This window comes from Cervus elaphus, chromosome 18 (genome assembly GCF_910594005.1).
Source record: "Cervus elaphus chromosome 18, mCerEla1.1, whole genome shotgun sequence".
NCBI lineage: Eukaryota > Metazoa > Chordata > Mammalia > Artiodactyla > Cervidae > Cervus > Cervus elaphus.
Window position 1 is genome coordinate 65,857,052 of NC_057832.1, and position 17,222 is coordinate 65,874,273.

Sequence of the window (17,222 nt, forward strand, 5' to 3'; positions counted from 1 at the left end):
AGTGAATGTTGACATTCTAGGAATCAGTGAACTAAAATGGACTGGAATGGGTGAATTTAACTCACATGACCATTATATCTACTACTGTGGGCAGGAATCCCTTAGAAGAAATGGAGTAGCCATCTTGGTCAACAAAGGAGTCCTAAATGCAGTACTTGGATGCAATCTCAAAAATGACAGAATGATCTCTGTTCATCTCCAAGGCAAACCATTCAATATCACGGTAATCCAAGCCTATGCCACAGCCAGTAATGCTGAAGAAGCTGAAGTTGAACGGTTCTATGAAGACCTACAAGACCTTTTAGAACTAACACCCAAAAAAGATGTCCTTTTCATTATAGGGGACTAGAATGCAAAAGTAGGAAGTCAAGAAACACCCGGAGTAACAGGCAAATGTGGCCTTGGAGTACGGAATGAAGCAGGGCAAAGGCTAATAGAGTTTTGCCAAGAGAACACACTAGTCATAGCAAACACCCTCTTCCAACAACACAGGAGAAGACTCTACACATGGACATCACCAGATGGTCAACACCAAAATCGGATTGATTCTATTCTTTGCAGCCAAAGATGGAGAAGCTCTATACAGTCAGCAAAAACAAGACCAGGAGCTGACTGTGGCTCAGATCATGAACTCCTTATTGCCAAATTCAGATTTAACTGAAGAAAGTAGGGAAAACCACTAGACCATTCAGGTATGACCTAAATCAAATCCCTTATGAGTATACAGAGGAAGTGAGAAATAGATTTAAGGGACTAGATCTGATAGACAGAGAGCCTGATTAACTACGGACAGAGGTTCGTGACACTGTAGAGGAGACAGGGATCAAGACCATCCCCATGGAAAAGAAATGCAAAAAAGCAAAATGGTTGTCTGAGGAGGCCTTGCAAATAGTTGTGAAAAGAAGAGAAGTGAAAAGCAAAGGAGAAAAGGAAAGATATTCCCATTTGAATGCAGAGTTCCAAAGAATAGCCAGGAGAGATAAGAAAGTCTTCCTCAGTGATCAATGCAAAGAAATAGAGGGAAACAACAGAATGGGAAAGACTAGATATCTCTTCAAGAAAATTAGAGATGCCAAGGGAACACTTCATGCAAAGATGGGTTCAATAAAGGACAAAAATTGTATGGACCTAACAGAAGCAGAAGATATTAAGAGGTGGCAATAATACACAGAAGAATTGTACAAAAAAGATCTTCATGACCCAGATAATCACAATGGTGTGATCACTCACCTAGAGCCAGACATCCTGGAATGTGAAGTCAAGTGGGCCTTAGAAAGCATCACTATGAACAAAGCTAGTGGATGTGATAGAATTCCAGTTGAGCTATCTCAGATCCTGAAAGATGATGCTGTGAAAGTGCTGCACTCAATATGCCAGCAAATTTGGAAAACTCAGCAGTGGCCACAGGACTGGAAAAGGTCCATTTTCATTCCAATCCCAAAGAATGCTCAAACTACAACACAATTGCACTGTAGTGCACACACTAGTAAAGTAATGCTCTAAATTCTCCAAGCCAGGCTTCAGCAATATGTGAACCGTGAACTTCCAGATGTTCAAGCTGGTTTTAGAAAAGGCAGAGGAACCAGAGACCAAATTGCCAATATCCGCTGGATCATGGAAAAAGCAAGAGAGTTCCAGAAAAACATCTATTTCTGCTTTATTGACTATGCCAAACCTTCAACTGTGTGGATCACAATAAACTGTGGAAAATTCTGAAAGAGATGGCAATACCAGACCACCTGACCCACCTCTTGAGAAACCTGTATGCAGGTCAGGAAGCAACAGTTAGAACTGGACATGGAACAACAGACTGGTTCCAAATAGGGAAAGGAGTACGTCAAGGCAATATATTGTCACCCTGCTTCTTTAATTGATATGCAGAGTGCATCATGAGTAACGCTGCACTGGAAGAAACACAAGCTGGGATCAAGATATCCGGGAGAAATATCAGTAACCTCAGATATGCAGACGACACCACCTGTATGGCAGAAAGTGAAAAGGAATTAAAAAGCCTCTTGGTGAAAGTGAAAGAGGAGAGTGAAAAAGTTGGCTTAAAGGTTAACATTCAGAAAACTAAGACCATGGCATCCGGTCCCATCACCTCATGGGAAATAGATGGGGAGACAGTGGAAACAGTGTCAGACTTTACTTTTTTGGGCTCCAAAATCACTGCAGATGGTGACTGCAGCCATGAAATTAAAAGACACTTACTCCTTGGAAGAAAGTTATGACCAACCTAGATAGCACATTAAAAAGCAGAGACATTACTTTGCCAACAAAGGTCCATCTTCTCAAGGCTATGGTTTTTCCAGTGGTCATGTATGGATGTGAGAGTTAGACTGTGAAGAAAGCTGAGTGCCGATAAATTGATCCTTTTGAACTATGGCTTTGGAGAGGACTCTTGAGAGTCCCTTGGGCTGCAAGGAGATCCAACCAGTCCATCCTAAAGGAGATCAGTCCTGGGTGTTCATTGGAAGGACTGATGCTGAAGCTGAAACTCCAGTACTTTGGCCACCTCATGTGAAGAGTTGAGTCATTGGAAACGACCCTGATGCTGGGAGGGGTTGGGGGCAGGAGGAGAAGGGGACAACAGAGGATGAGATGGCTGGATGGCATCACCGACTCAATGGGCATGGGTTTGGTTAGACTCTGGGAGTTGGTGATGACCAGGGAGGCCTGGGGTGTTGCGATTCATGGGGTCACAAAGAGTTGGACACGACTGAGCGACTGAACTGAGACCACCAGGCAGTTCCCAGTTGTGAAGTAGCGAGTATGTGTTTGCTAAGTCATTTCAGTTGAGTCCAACTCTGTGCTACTCCAGGGACTGTAGCACACCAGGCTGCTCTGCCCATAGGATTCTCCTTGCAAGAATACTAGAGTGGGTTGCCATACCCTCCTCCAGAGAATCTTCCCAGCCTAGGGATTGAACCCATGTCTCTCACATCTCCCACATTGGCAGGGTGGTTCTTTACCACTAGCGCCACCTGGGAAACTCATCATGAGTGATCAGAACTAAAACGAGAATAACACCCTATTTCTGGGTTAGACATTAGTAGGTCCAGAGGCATGCTCTTCCACTTCTGTGTTGAGCAGTACTGAGACTAAGCAAAATAACCTATCTGAAAGGCTACTCTGGAAGTTAAAGCTGTGACACAACCAAACAGCTTTTCCACCAAGACTAACTCTGAGACTCTCCCTCAAGTTGACCGTTGATCCAAAGCTATTATGTTACACATAATCTAATCTCAAGAAGTCTCTCTTCTTGTCAGATTCATCCTATGTGACATGTCCTAGGTCCTGAATTCCTACAGATACCCTTTCCTATATTCCCTATTTTCAGATGTTACCACTACAATTTTGGCAAAATGATAGTTTCCCTTACTGCAGGACATCTTAGCTTAGTCAGGTTTTCCTGGTGGTATTTTGAGAAACTTGTAGTGAAAAGATGGAACAGGATATTATAATAGTAGAAGAGACAGTTTTTTAAGAGTTTCCATTAAAATTCCATCAAAAGATACCTCAAAAGCAGATTTTGTCCTAATTCCTTTTATTACCTCATGAGGCCCATCACTTTTGGAAAATACTGAAGAGTCAACCTAGCAAAGCAATCCTTTAGTGGGCCTCTTGGGGCTCTTCCCCTCACCCCTTCTCTTCTGCCAGCTCCCCGGGGCATTGTGCACATAGCAGTTACTCCACTAAATTAATACCCACACCTTCTAGATTATCATCTTTACACAAGGTACAAGATTTCAAAATATTAAATGATTTGCTGCTGTTTTATATTTAGAGAAGGCATGCCCTAATGGACACTTGATAGTCTACATCTTTATTTGCCAAGAAACGAAATACTGAAATACATAGAATTAAAAAAAAATTTTTTTTAATATGCAAAGCATAGGCCAAACACTGATCCCTATCCATGAAAAACAAAAATTATTTTCAAATTTCCAAGAAGTGTTTTTAAAAATTAGTCACATAACAGATGACAAAGAGAACACTGACAAATTCCCTAACTGGAAATTGTGATAATCACATTTTTCTGACAATAATGTAATAAAGCTAGTCATTAACAGAATTGCACATAAACATACACACACACATGCACATAGGGCAAACTGGAAACCTAGAAATGCAACCTTAAAAAAAGAAAAAGTCCCTAAACTCTTGAGTTAGTGACCTAAATATACAAATACAGACACTTAAGAATATAATTAAAAGAAAATAATATACATAACATTAATGAATACAGTCAGGGTGTGTTTAGAGAAAAAAACTTTTTTTAATTAAAAAATTGAAAACTCTGTTTATAATATTTAAAATAAAAGTATGGAGGACACTTACCAAGTGTTTAACTCAAAACAAGAAGAAAAATAAAGGTATAAGGTTAAATTAATGTACTAAAAAGTAAAAAGGCAATACAGTGAATAAATAAATGCACTAGTTCTTTGAAGAGATTAACACAAGACAGTCCTCTGGCAAATGTGAACACAGTTAAGATTGAATTCCTAGGCCTTGGTTTCCCTTCAGGCCCTGGAGTAACTAAAAATACTGGGAGATGGAGAGAGAAAAATGTCAAGGGATGTTTCTTTCAAACCTTCCCTGAAGGAGAAACTTTCATGTAACTTTTACTTCCTAAGTATAGCTTCCGGAGTTTCTCTTCCATTACTGAGAGAAAAATGAGAAAAAGAAGGTATAGTCTCTAATCCAATTTGGTTCAATGACAAATTTGTCTTTGTATTTTTAAGCAGCAAATTAGCTAAATCTTTTACCTCATTTGAAGGGGATTCTATTTCTGATTACCGAACCATACTATGGGTAGAACCCATAAACACCTTGGAGAAATAGAAAGAGAAGCAAGTTTTCTAACTGAATTTTAAAATTCCCTCTAAATAATATAAGGATTATATATTATTATTAATAGAGTACTTTGTATTGAGGAAAAAACATAACAATAAAGGGGCATAGCCACCAGTATGAGATTATGACACATAATTCTATATCTTGGTATTTTTAAAAACAAGTAAGAAAAAAAACTGAAAAAATTAAAGAAACAAAAGTAACTCAAAAAAAGTGCTCAAACTTTTGGTTAAACAAAATAAAACTGCAACTTCAAAGAAAACCCTTGAACATCTCATTTTCCCAACTCTTAAATGACTTATGACTTTACTATTTCTCAACCCTTATCCTTCCTGGTATTTCCATCACAAATATTAAGTTAGTCTAACATTATATTTTAATTTAAAATTACACAAGGAGAGGAGTTACTTATATATCACTATGAAAGCATAAACTATTACATGTCTAGAGAGGTATCAACTCTCTAAAATATCAGCATGACCTTTGGCCTATAATTTTATTAATATATGCTACAAAATAATCAGAATGTATACCAAGTTCTGTGCACATAAATTTCAGTGTCAAGAAGAGTACCCAGCTCACAGTAGGTTTAGCACATTTTAATTAATAAGTGATCATCAGTGTGTTTTTTGAATATGGTGAAATACTGGAAACTACGTTTAGACTTAAATGTCCAAGTAAATTGTGGCGTATCTATGAAATGGACCATTGTATACTCATTAGAATAAGAAGAGCACAACAAAGCATTTAGCAGTAAAAAATGAAAAGTACCATATCACGTACATAGTAGGATGACAGGAGGCTGTGTGGGAGTCATCATATATAAATTTGGGTAGATATGTATCTATATGTAAACAATATCTCCATTATGCAATTATTGGTGACTTTATTTACTTCTTTTTCCTTTCTATATTTTTAACATCTTCTTTTGGCACAAAATCCATTAATTATAATCATATATATAATATATATATATCATAAACTACATTTAAAATTTTTTCTGATATTTATAATTACTTTATTACCCTTTGCAGTACGTGCGTTAAGTCGCTTCAGTCATGTCCAACTCTTTGCAGCCCTATGGACTGTAGCCACCCAAGCTCCTCTGTTCATGAGATTCTCCAGGTAAGAATACAGGACTGGGTTGCCATTTCCTTCTCCAGGGGATCTTCCCAACCCAGCGACTGAACCCGTGTCTCTTACATCTCCTGCATTTGCAGGTGGGTTCTTTACCACTAGTGCCACCTGTGAAGCTCTAATAATATACAGAGCATTTTTACATATCTATTTTAGTTTCTAGTCCCTGGCTGAATATCTATTTTAGTATCTAGTCCCTCACCATATAATAAGGAAGAGAAATGTACAGATAAGTAACCATACTAAAATACTCTATATTCTATAATAGAGAAATATGTAGAATGCTATGAGAGCATAAAGGAAGAAGAAACCACTCCACTAAAGATATTTATAAAGCAGAGAGGGTAACAGTTGGAGCAGCACAGTTTCAAGAGCACTCGCTGACAGCCAGAGTCAAGAAATAAAACAGTGGTCTCAAGTAATGCTCACCCAGTTGTTTGCCCTGAGGTAGAATGATATAAGCGTTAGTGAGTAATTGGGTAAAGATCAAACCTATAAAGAGTGATAATTACGTGGTACAATACACATTAAGCATCAAGTAGTAGATGGAAAAAAAATTCGGGGCAAGAAGCTGTCTCCCCACCACAGCCCTAGATCACATAGGGTCTATTTCTATACCATTAGCTCCTCATGTAGGTGTTCACACTGACTCCTCTTAGTGGCCATAGTGTTTATTTTTAAGCCTGAAACAAGTCATTTCTAGCTAAGCTTTTTGAAATTTTATATATATATATATATATATATATATATATAACCTCAGTGAGGTATCATTACACACCAGTCAGAATGGCTGCTATCCAAAAGTCTACAAGCAATAAATGCTGGAGAGGGTGTGGAGAAAAGGGAACCCTCTTACACTGTTGGTGGGAATGCAAACTAGTGCAGCCACTATGGAGAACAGTGTGGAGATTCCTTAAAAAACTGGAAATAGAACTGCCATATGACCCAGCAATCCCACTCCTGGGCATACACACTGAGGAAACCAGATCTGAAAGAGACACGTGCACCCCAATGTTCATCGCAGCACTGTTTATAATAGCCAGGACATGGAAGCAACCTAGATGCCCATCAGCAGACAAATGGATAAGGAAGCTGTGGTACATATACACCATGGAATATTACTCAGCCATTAAAAAGAATTCATTTGAATCAGTTCTAATGAGATGGATGAAACTTGAGCCCATTATACAGAGTGAAGTAAGCCAGAAAGATAAAGACCAATACAGTATACTAACGCATATGTATGGAATTTAGAAAGATGGTAACAATAACCCTATATGTAAGACAGAAAAAGAAACACAGATGTACAGAACAGACTTTTGGACTCTATGGAAGAAGGTGAGGGTGGGATGATCTGAGAGAACAGCATCGAAACATGTATATTATCAAGTGTGAAACAGATCATCAGTCCAGGTTGGATGCATGACACATGTGCTCGGGCCTGGTGCGCTGGGACGACCCAGAGGGATCGGGTGAAGAGGGAGGTGGGAGGGGGGATCGGGATGGGGAACACATGTAAATCCATGACTGATTCATGTCAATGTATGGCAAAAATCACTACAATATTGTAAAGTAATTAGCCGCCAACTAATAAAAATAAATGGAAAAAAAAAAAGAAAAAAAAAAAAAGAAATTTTATATCTCATTTTTATGTTTTCTAAAATACCTCCCAGAGCCTTGTATATAGAAGTACTCAATAAATATTGATAGAATGAGTCACTAATATAGAAGATAATACTGGAATTTATAAAAAATAAAAAGTTATTCATTTAGATTGATGGTCTTTCTTTTCAGAGTTGAGAGACTGACTGAAGAAGTAATGACACAGTGGAAAATGAGACAATCAGGAGGTAAGGTGAGAACAGATGATTATAGAGAGGAGAGGTGGCCATGCTGAAAATGTTGACAGTCACAAGGAGAAAGATCCCATTTCATTTCCATGATTCCCTTGGAGCAGCTCCAAGACCATCACAATTTCTGCTGTAAGTGTATTCTTATATCAAGTCTCATTCACAATTTATTGTGTATGTATGTATGCACAGTTACTGCAAGGATCTTTAGAAAGCAGAGCTTTTGTCACTAGTCCCCAGACACCGTGACAAAGAGAATATTAAAAGATCAGACTGGCCCAAATCCAAGGGAAAATAGACTGAAAAGATAAGGCAGATAGTTAATCTTCTAGAAGGTACTGCAAGTCGAGACAGGTTTGTTCACCCAGCTCACCGTCTCAAGTCTACTTTTGTCTGATTTGTTATCTTACCCAATAGAAAATCTGTGTCTTAACACTGAATCACAAAGCAAGGATGGCCTGGGTCATTAAATAAGAAGAGTCAATGAAGGGAAAAAAATCTTTAGTCAAACCTTATACCAGAACTGAAATCTAGGCAAAATTTTTCTTTAAATATATTTATTATTACTTGAAGAAAAGTAAAACCAATGAATTAGAAATTAGACCTATTATTACAAAGCAATTTTTGTTATCACTTAATAATGACTACAGATGGATATCTTAGCTGGAAAGCTGCACTTACTCTAAAAAATGATATTATACATATTACCAAAGATGACATCTCAATTGTCAATGCTACCTAGGTGGATCATGGCACCCGGTCCCATCACTTCATGGCAAATAGATGGGGAAACGGAAACAGTGGCTGACCTTATTTTTTTGGACTCCAAAATCACTGCAGATGGTGACTGCAGCCATGAAATTAAAAGACCCTTACCCCTTGGAAGAAAAATTATGTCCAACCTAGACAGCACATTAAAAAGCAGAGATATTACTTTGCCAACAAAGGTCCATCTAGTCAAGGCTATGGTTTTTCCAGTAGCCATGTATGGATGTGAGTGTTGGACCATAATGAAAGCTGAGTGCCAAAGAACTAATGCTTTTGAATTGTGGTGTTGGAGAAGACTCTTTAAGAGTCCCTTGGACTGCAAGGAGATCCAACCAGTTCATCCTAAAGGAAATCAGTCCTGAATATTCATTGGAAGGACTGATGTTAAAGCTGAAACTCCAACACTGTGGCCACCTGATGCAAAGAACTGACTCATTTGAACAGACCCTGATGCTGGGAAAGATTGAAGGCGGGAGGAGAAGGGGATGACAGAGGATGAGATGGTTGGATGGAATCACTGACTCAATGGACATGAGTTTGAGTAAACTCTAGGAGTTGGTGATGGACAGAGAGGCCTAGTGTGCTGCAGTCCATGGGGTCACAAAGAGTCAGACACAACTGAGCAACTGAACTGAACTGAGGTGGATAGCATAGATACTACAAAAGTCACAAATGGCTGAATGTTTCACATTCATTCTCTAATGTGACTTCCTTGGCTGGATATAAGCAAGCGTAGTATTTTCATAGAACTAACATCAGCTTATAGGGCAAGCTTAAATGTTTTTGTCATCTTCTAAAATATATGATTGGTATAATGGCTTTGCTTCCTCTAAAAATGTGCACAAGAAAGGATATACATGTGCAGCTGACACTGTGGTTTTCTTCTCTACATCTGTATCAATTGTGCCCACCATTTGTAAATATACAGATTGGGGGACTGACCAATCCAGAGGTGAACTCTGATTAACCTGAGGCAGTCAAGATAGTCTCGTGTACCTTAATAAATTGTTTGGTTTTACGATGTACAAACTTGGAAGTTTCCTGTGCAGGCACTTATTGAGAAATGGGTATGTAACTTGTTCCAGAACATTGAGACCCAAGGCTGAATTTCCTGGGTTCCTCTAGAAAGGGTTTTTTCTCACACTTGAGAGAATTTATCTAAGCAACTCTGTTTCCTCCTCTCAGCATCATGAGGTATGGTTATAAAGCCACAGGAAAGCAGCTAATGGAAAACCAAAGACCACAAAGAAATGAAGCTAAAGCCATTGAACTTTTGCTGATTTTAAGTCATCTGCCATTTAGACTTACATTTACATGAGTAAATAATTCAGTTACTTGAAGCTAACCTCTTTCTGATACATGCTGAATAGATACCTATTTAAAGCATATATTAGAATTACTTGATAAGTATCTGCCCAAGATATAATAAACCAAAACTGATGGATGAATTGATTAAAGAAGAAGGGAGAAGAGAATAGAGGAAAGGAAAGAAGAGAGGATGAGGGAGGAAAGGAGGGAGGGAGGGAGGGAGGAAAAGAGGAAGGAAGTGGAAGAGGAAAGGGAAGGAGGAAAGTGCTAGGTCACATTGGTAAGTTTTTAGGAGACTGCCTTACTCTTTTCCAGAGTGGCTGTACTTTTTCTTGTTTTTACCAGCAGTGTATGAGAGTTGCAGGGTTTTTTGCATCTTCACCAGCATTTAGTAGTATTAGTATTCTTTATTTTACACATTCTGATAGGTGTGTAGTGATAGCTTATAGAGATTCTAATTTTCATTTCCCTAAAGGCAAGCAGTGTTGAACATCTTTCCATGTGTTTATCTACCATCCATACATCTTCTCTGATGCAGTGTCTGTTCAGTTACTTTATCCATTTTCTAACTGAATTGTTTTCTGACCACTAAGCTGGTAGAACTCAATAGATATTCCATATGCAAGCAATTTGCCTGATATTTTTTTTTCTCCCAGTTGCTGAGGCCTTTTTACCCTCTTAACTGGATCTTTTGCAGATCAATCTTCATTTCTTTTAATGAAGTCCTATTTATTTTAATTTTATGGATCATGCATTTGATGTCATGTCTAAGAAATCTTTGCCTAATCCTAGGTCATGAATAATTAATTTTATTTTTCATTTCCTCTTATTCCATTATATAGTCAGCATTTCAATTTCTTCTTGCCTATTTTCCCTTTCTGCCATTTCCTTCCTCCATTTCTTTCTTTTTTTTTTTTTTTTTATTTTATTAGTTGGAGGCTAATTGCTTCACAACATTTCAGTGGGTTTTGTCATACATTGATATGAATCAGCCATAGATTTACACTTATTCCCCATCCCGATCCCCCCTCCCATCTCCCTCTCCACCCGATTCCTCTGGGTCTTCCCAGTGCACCAGGCCCGAGCACTTGTCTCATGCATCCCACCTGGGCTGGTGATCTGTTTCACCACAGATAGTATACATGCTGTTCTTTTGAAACATCCCACCCTCACCTTCTCCCACAGAGTTCAAAAGTCTGTTCTGTATTTCTGTGTCTCTTTTTCTGTTTTGCATATAGGGTTATCGTTACCATCTTTCTAAATTCCATATATATGTGTTAGTATGCTGTAATGTTCTTTATCTTTCTGGCTTACTTCACTCTGTATAAGGGGCTCCAGCTTCATCCATCTCATTAGGACTGGTTCAAATGAATTCTTTTTGACGGCTGAGTAATATTCCATGGTGTATATGTACCACAGCTTCCTTATCCATTCATCTGCTGATGGGCATCTAGGTTGCTTCCATGTCCTGGCTATTATAAACAGTGCTGTGATGAACATTGGGGTGCACGTGTCTCTTTCAGATCTGGTTTCCTCAGTGTGTATGCCCAGAAGTGGTATTGCTGGGTCATATGGCAGTTCTATTTCCAGTTTTTTAAGGAATCTCCACACTGTTTTCCATAGTGGCTGTACTAGTTTGCATTCCCACCAACAGTGTAAGAGGGTTCCCTTTTCTCCACAGCCTCTCCAGCATTTATTGCTTGTAGACTTTTGGATAGCAGCCATCCTGACTGGTGTGTAATGGTACCTCATTGTGGTTTTGATTTGCATTTCTCTAATAATGAGTGATGTTGAGCACCTTTTCATGTGTTTGTTAGCCATCTGTATGTCTTCTTTGGAGAAATGTCTGTTTAGTTCTCTGGCCCATTTTTTGATTGGGTCATTTATTTTTCTGGAATTGAGCTGCAGGAGTTGCTTGTAAATTTTTGAGATTAATCCTTTGTCTGTTTCTTCATTTGCTATTATTTTCTCCCAATCTGACGGCTGTCTTTTCACCTTACTTATAGTTTCTTTTGTAGTGCAAAAGCTTTTAAGTTTCATTAGATCCCATTTGTTTAGTTTTGCTTTTATTTCCAATATTCTGGGAGGTGGGTCATAGAGGATCTTGCTGTGATTTATGTCGGAGAGTGTTTTGCCTATGTTCTCCTCTAGGAGTTTTATAGTTTCTGGTCTTACATTTAGATCTTTAATCCATTTTGAGTTTATTTTTGTGTATGGTGTTAGAAAGTGTTCTAGTTTCATTCTTTTGCAAGTGGTTGACCAGTTTTCCCAGCACCACTTGTTAAAGAGGTTGTCTTTTTTCCATTGTATATCCTTGCCTCCTTTGTCAAAGATAAGGTGTCCATAGGTTCGTGGATTTATCTCTGGGCTTTCTATTCTGTTCCATTGGTCTATATTTCTGTCTTTGTGCCAGTACCACACTGTCTTGATGACTGTGGCTTTGTAGTAGAGTCTGAAGTCAGGCAGGTTGATTCCTCCAGTTCCATTCTTCTTTCTCAAGATTACTTTGGCTATTCGAGGTTTTTTGTATTTCCATACAAATTGTGAAATTCTTTGGTCTAGTTCTGTGAAAAATACCGTTGGTAGCTTGATAGGGATTGCATTGAATCTATAGATTGCTTTGGGTAGAATAGCCATTTTGACAATATTGATTCTTCCAATCCATGAACACGGTATGTTTCTCCATCTGTTTGTGTCCTCTTTGATTTCTTTCATCAGTGTTTTATAGTTTTCTATGTATAGGTCTTTTGTTTCTTTAGGTAGATATACTCCTAAGTATTTTATTCTTTTTGTTGCAATGGTGAATGGTATTGTTTCCTTAATTTCTCTTTCTGTTTTTTCATTGTTAGTATATAGGAATGCAAGGGATTTCTGTGTGTTAATTTTATATCCTGCAACTTTACTATATTCATTGATTAGTTCTAGTAATTTTCTGGTAGAGTCTTTAGGGTTTTCTATATAGAGGATCATGTCATCTGCAAACAGTGAGAGTTTCACTTCTTCTTTTCCTATCTGGATTCCTTTTACTTCTTTTTCTGCTCTGATTGCTGTGGCCAAAACTTCCAACACTATGTTGAACAGTAGTGGTGAGAGTGGGCACCTTTGTCTTGTTCCTGATTTCAGGGGAAATGCTTTCAATTTTTCACCATTGAGGGTGATGCTTGCTGTGGGTTTGTCATATATAGCTTTTATTATGTTGAGGTATGTTCCTTCTATTCCTGCTTTTTGGAGAGTTTTAATCATAAATGAGTGTTGAATTTTGTCAAAGGCTTTCTCTGCATCTATTGAGATAATCATATGGTTTTTATCTTTCAATTTGTTAATGTGGTGTATTACATTGATTGATTTGCGGATATTGAAGAATCCTTGCATTCCTGGGATAAAGCCCACTTGGTCGTGGTGTATGATTTTTTTAATATGTTGTTGGATTCTGTTTGCTAGAATTTTGTTAAGGATTTTTGCATCTATGTTCATCAGTGATATTGGCCTGTAGTTTTCTTTTTTTGTGGCATCTTTGTCTGATTTTGGAATTAGGGTGATGGTGGCCTCATAGAATGAGTTTGGAAGTTTACCTTCTTCTGCAATTTTCTGGAAGAGTTTGAGTAAGGTAGGTGTTAGCTCTTCTCTAAATTTTTGGTAGAATTCAGCTGTGAAGCCATCTGGTCCTGGGCTTTTGTTTGCTGGAAGATTTTTGATTACAGTTTCGATTTCCTTGCTTGTGATGGGTCTGTTAAGATCTTCTATTTCTTCCTGGTTCAGTTTTGGAAAGTTATACTTTTCTAAGAATTTGTCCATTTCTTCCAAGTTGTCCATTTTATTGGCATAGAGCTGCTGGTAGTAGTCTCTTATGATCCTTTGTATTTCAGTGTTGTCTGTTGTGATCTCTCCATTTTCATTTCTAATTTTGTTAATTTGGTTCTTCTCTCTTTGTTTCTTAATGAGTCTTGCTAATGGTTTGTCAATTTTGTTTATTTTTTCAAAAAACCAGCTTTTAGCTTTGTTGATTTTTGCTATGGTCTCTTTAGTTTCTATTGCATTTATTTCTGCCTTAATTTTTAAGATTTCTTTCCTTCTGCTAACCCTGGGGTTCTTCATTTCTTCCTTCTCTAATTGCTTTAGGTGTAGAGTTAGGTTATTTATTTGGTTTTTTTCTTGTTTCTTGATGTAAGCCTGTAATGCTATGAACCTTCCCCTTAGCACTGCTTTTACAGTGTCCCATAGGTTTTGGGTTGTTGTGTTTTCATTTTCATTCATTTCTATACATATTTTGATTTCTTTTTTGATTTCTTCTATGATTTGTTGGTTATTCAGAAGCGTGTTATTTAGCCTCCATGTGTTTGAATTTTTAACAATTTTTTTCCTGTAATTGAGATCTAATCTTACTGCACTGTGGTCAGAAAAGATGACTGGAATGATTTCAATTTTTTTGAATTTTCCAAGACTAGATTTATGGCCCAGGATGTGATCTATTCTGGAGAAGGTTCCGTGTGCACTTGAGAAAAAGGTGAAGTTGCTTGTTTTGGGGTGAAATGTCCTATAGATATCAATTAGGTCTAGCTGGTCCATTGTGTCATTTAAAGTTTGTGTTTCCTTGTTAATTTTCTGTTTAGTTGATCTATCCATAGTTGTGAGTGGGGTATTAAAGTCTCCCACTATTATTGTGTTACTATTAATTTCCTCTTTCATACTCGTTAGTGTTTGCCGTACATATTGCGGTGCTCCTATGTTGGGTGCATATATATTTATAATTGTTATATCTTCTTCTTGGATTGATCCTTTGATCATTATGTAGTGTCCTTCTTTGTCTCTTTTCACAGCTTTTATTTGAAAGTCTATTTTATCTGATATGAGTATTGCGACTCCTGCTTTCTTTTGGTCTCCATTTGCATGAAATATTTTTTTCCAGCCCTTCACTTTTAGTCTGTATGTGTCTCTTGTTTTGAGGTGGGTCTCTTGTAGACAGCATATATGGGCGTCTTGTCTTTGTATCCATTCAGCCAATCTTTGTCTTTTGGTTGGGGCATTCAACCCATTTACATTTAAGGTAATTATTGATAGGTGTGGTCCCGTTGCCATTTACTTTGTTGTTTTGGGTTCACGTTTATACAACCTTTCTGCATTTCCTGTCTAGAGAAGATCCTTTAGCATTTGTTGAAGAGCTGGTTTGGTGGTGCTGAATTCTCTCAGCTTTTGCTTATCTGTAAAGCTTTTGAGTTCTCCTTCATATCTGAATGAGATCCTTGCTGGATACAGTAATCTAGGTTGTAGGTTATTCTCTTTCATTACTTTCAGGACGTCCTGCCATTCCCTTCTGGCCTGGAGGGTTTCTATTGATAGGTCAGCTGTTATCCTTATGGGAATCCCTTTGTGTGTTATTTGTTGTTTTTCCCTTGCTGCTTTTAATATTTGTTCTTTGTGTTTGATCTTTGTTAGTTTGATTAATATGTGTCTTGGGGTGTTTCGCCTTGGGTTTATCCTGTTTGGGACTCTCTGGGTTTCTTGGACTTGGGTGGCTATTTCCTTCCCCATTTTAGGGAAGTTTTCAGCTATTATCTCCTCGAGTATTTTCTCATGGCCTTTCTTTTTGTCTTCTTCTTCTGGGACTCCTATGATTCGAATGTTGGGGCGTTTCACAGTGTCCCAGAGGTCCCTGAGGTTGTCCTCATTTCTTTTGATCCTTTTTTCTTTTTTCCTCTCTGCTTCATTTATTTCCACCATTTTATCTTCTACCTCACTTATCCTATCTTCTGCCTCCGTTATTCTACTCTTGGTTCCCTCCAAAGTGTTTTTGATCTCATTCATTGCATTATTCATTTTTAATTGACTCTTTTTTATTTCTTCTAGGTCTTTATTAAACAATTCTTGTATCTTTTCAATCTTTGTCTCCAGGCTATTTATCTGTAACTCCATTTTGTTTTCAAGATTTTGGATCATTTTTATTATCATTATTCTAAATTCTTTTTCAGGTAGATTCCCTATCTCCTCCTCTTTTGTTTGACTTGGTGGGCATTTTTCATGTTCCTTTACCTGTTGGGTTTTTCTTTGCCTTTTCATCTTGTTTAGATTGCTGTGTCTGGAGTGGGCTTTCTGTATTCTGGAGGTCTGTGGTTCCTTTTTATTGTGGAGGATTTACCCAGTGGGTGGGGTTAGACGATTGGCTTGTCAAGGTTTCCCGGTTAGGGAAGCTTGCGTCAGTGTACTGGTGCGTGGAACTTGATTTCTTCTTTTTGGAGAGCAATGGAGTGCCCAGTAATGAGTTTTGAGATGGGTCTATGTGTTAGGTGTCACCTTGGGCAGCCTGTATGTTGACATTCGGGGCTATGTTCCTGTGTTGCTGGAGAATTTGTGTGGTATGTCTTGCTCTAAAACTTACTGGCTCTTGGGTGGTGGTTGGTTTCAGTGTAGGTATGGAGGCTTTTGGACGGTCACTTATTGCTTAAAGTTCCATGTAGTCAGGAGTTTTCTGGTGTTCTCAGGTTTTGGGCTTAAGTTTCCTGCCTCTGGATTTCAGTTTTATTCTTCCTGTAGTCTCAGGACTTCTCCAACTATACAGCACTGATAATAAAACTTCTAGGTTAATGGCGAAAAGATTCTCCCCTGTTAGGGACACCCAGAGAGGTTCACAGAGTTACATGAACAGGAGAAAAGGGAGGAGGGAGATAGAGATGAGCAGGAGGAGAAAAAGGGGGACTCAAGAGGAGAGAGACAGATCTACGCAGCTGTCTGTTCCCAGAGTGTTCTCCGTATCTCAGACACTTACAAGGATTCACAGAAATGGATTGGGAAGAGAAGGGGAAAGGAGGAAATAGAGGTGTTCTGAGGTAGAAAACAGAGAGTCAAGATTGGGAGAGAATAATCTTTGGTTTAAAGATAGGGCTTCTTTTTTTTTTTTGGTAAGGTTATAGTGTAGTGAAAATGAAAATGAAGAGTAGTAGAGGAGTACTAGAGGACTTTAAAAGAAATAAGAGAAAAAGAAAAATAGAAAATAAAAGAGAAAACGGAAAGGAAAAAAAAGAAGAAAAAAGAAAAAAAAAAAAAAAGAAAAAAAACAAAAAAAAAAAAAAGAAAGAAAGAAAAAAAAAAAATTTTTTTTTCCCCTAATTAAAAAAATCGTAAAAATCTATGTAAATGAAAGTTAAGGAGTAATGGGGGAGTAATAGGGAATTTTAAAGGAAAATAAAAGAGAAAAAATAAAAAAAATATATAAAAAGAAAAAAAAAAATTTTTTTTTTTTCCTTACTTAGAAAAAAAAAAGTAAAAATATATCTAGGAGTTTCTCTGGAGCTGCTGCGGTCAGTGTGG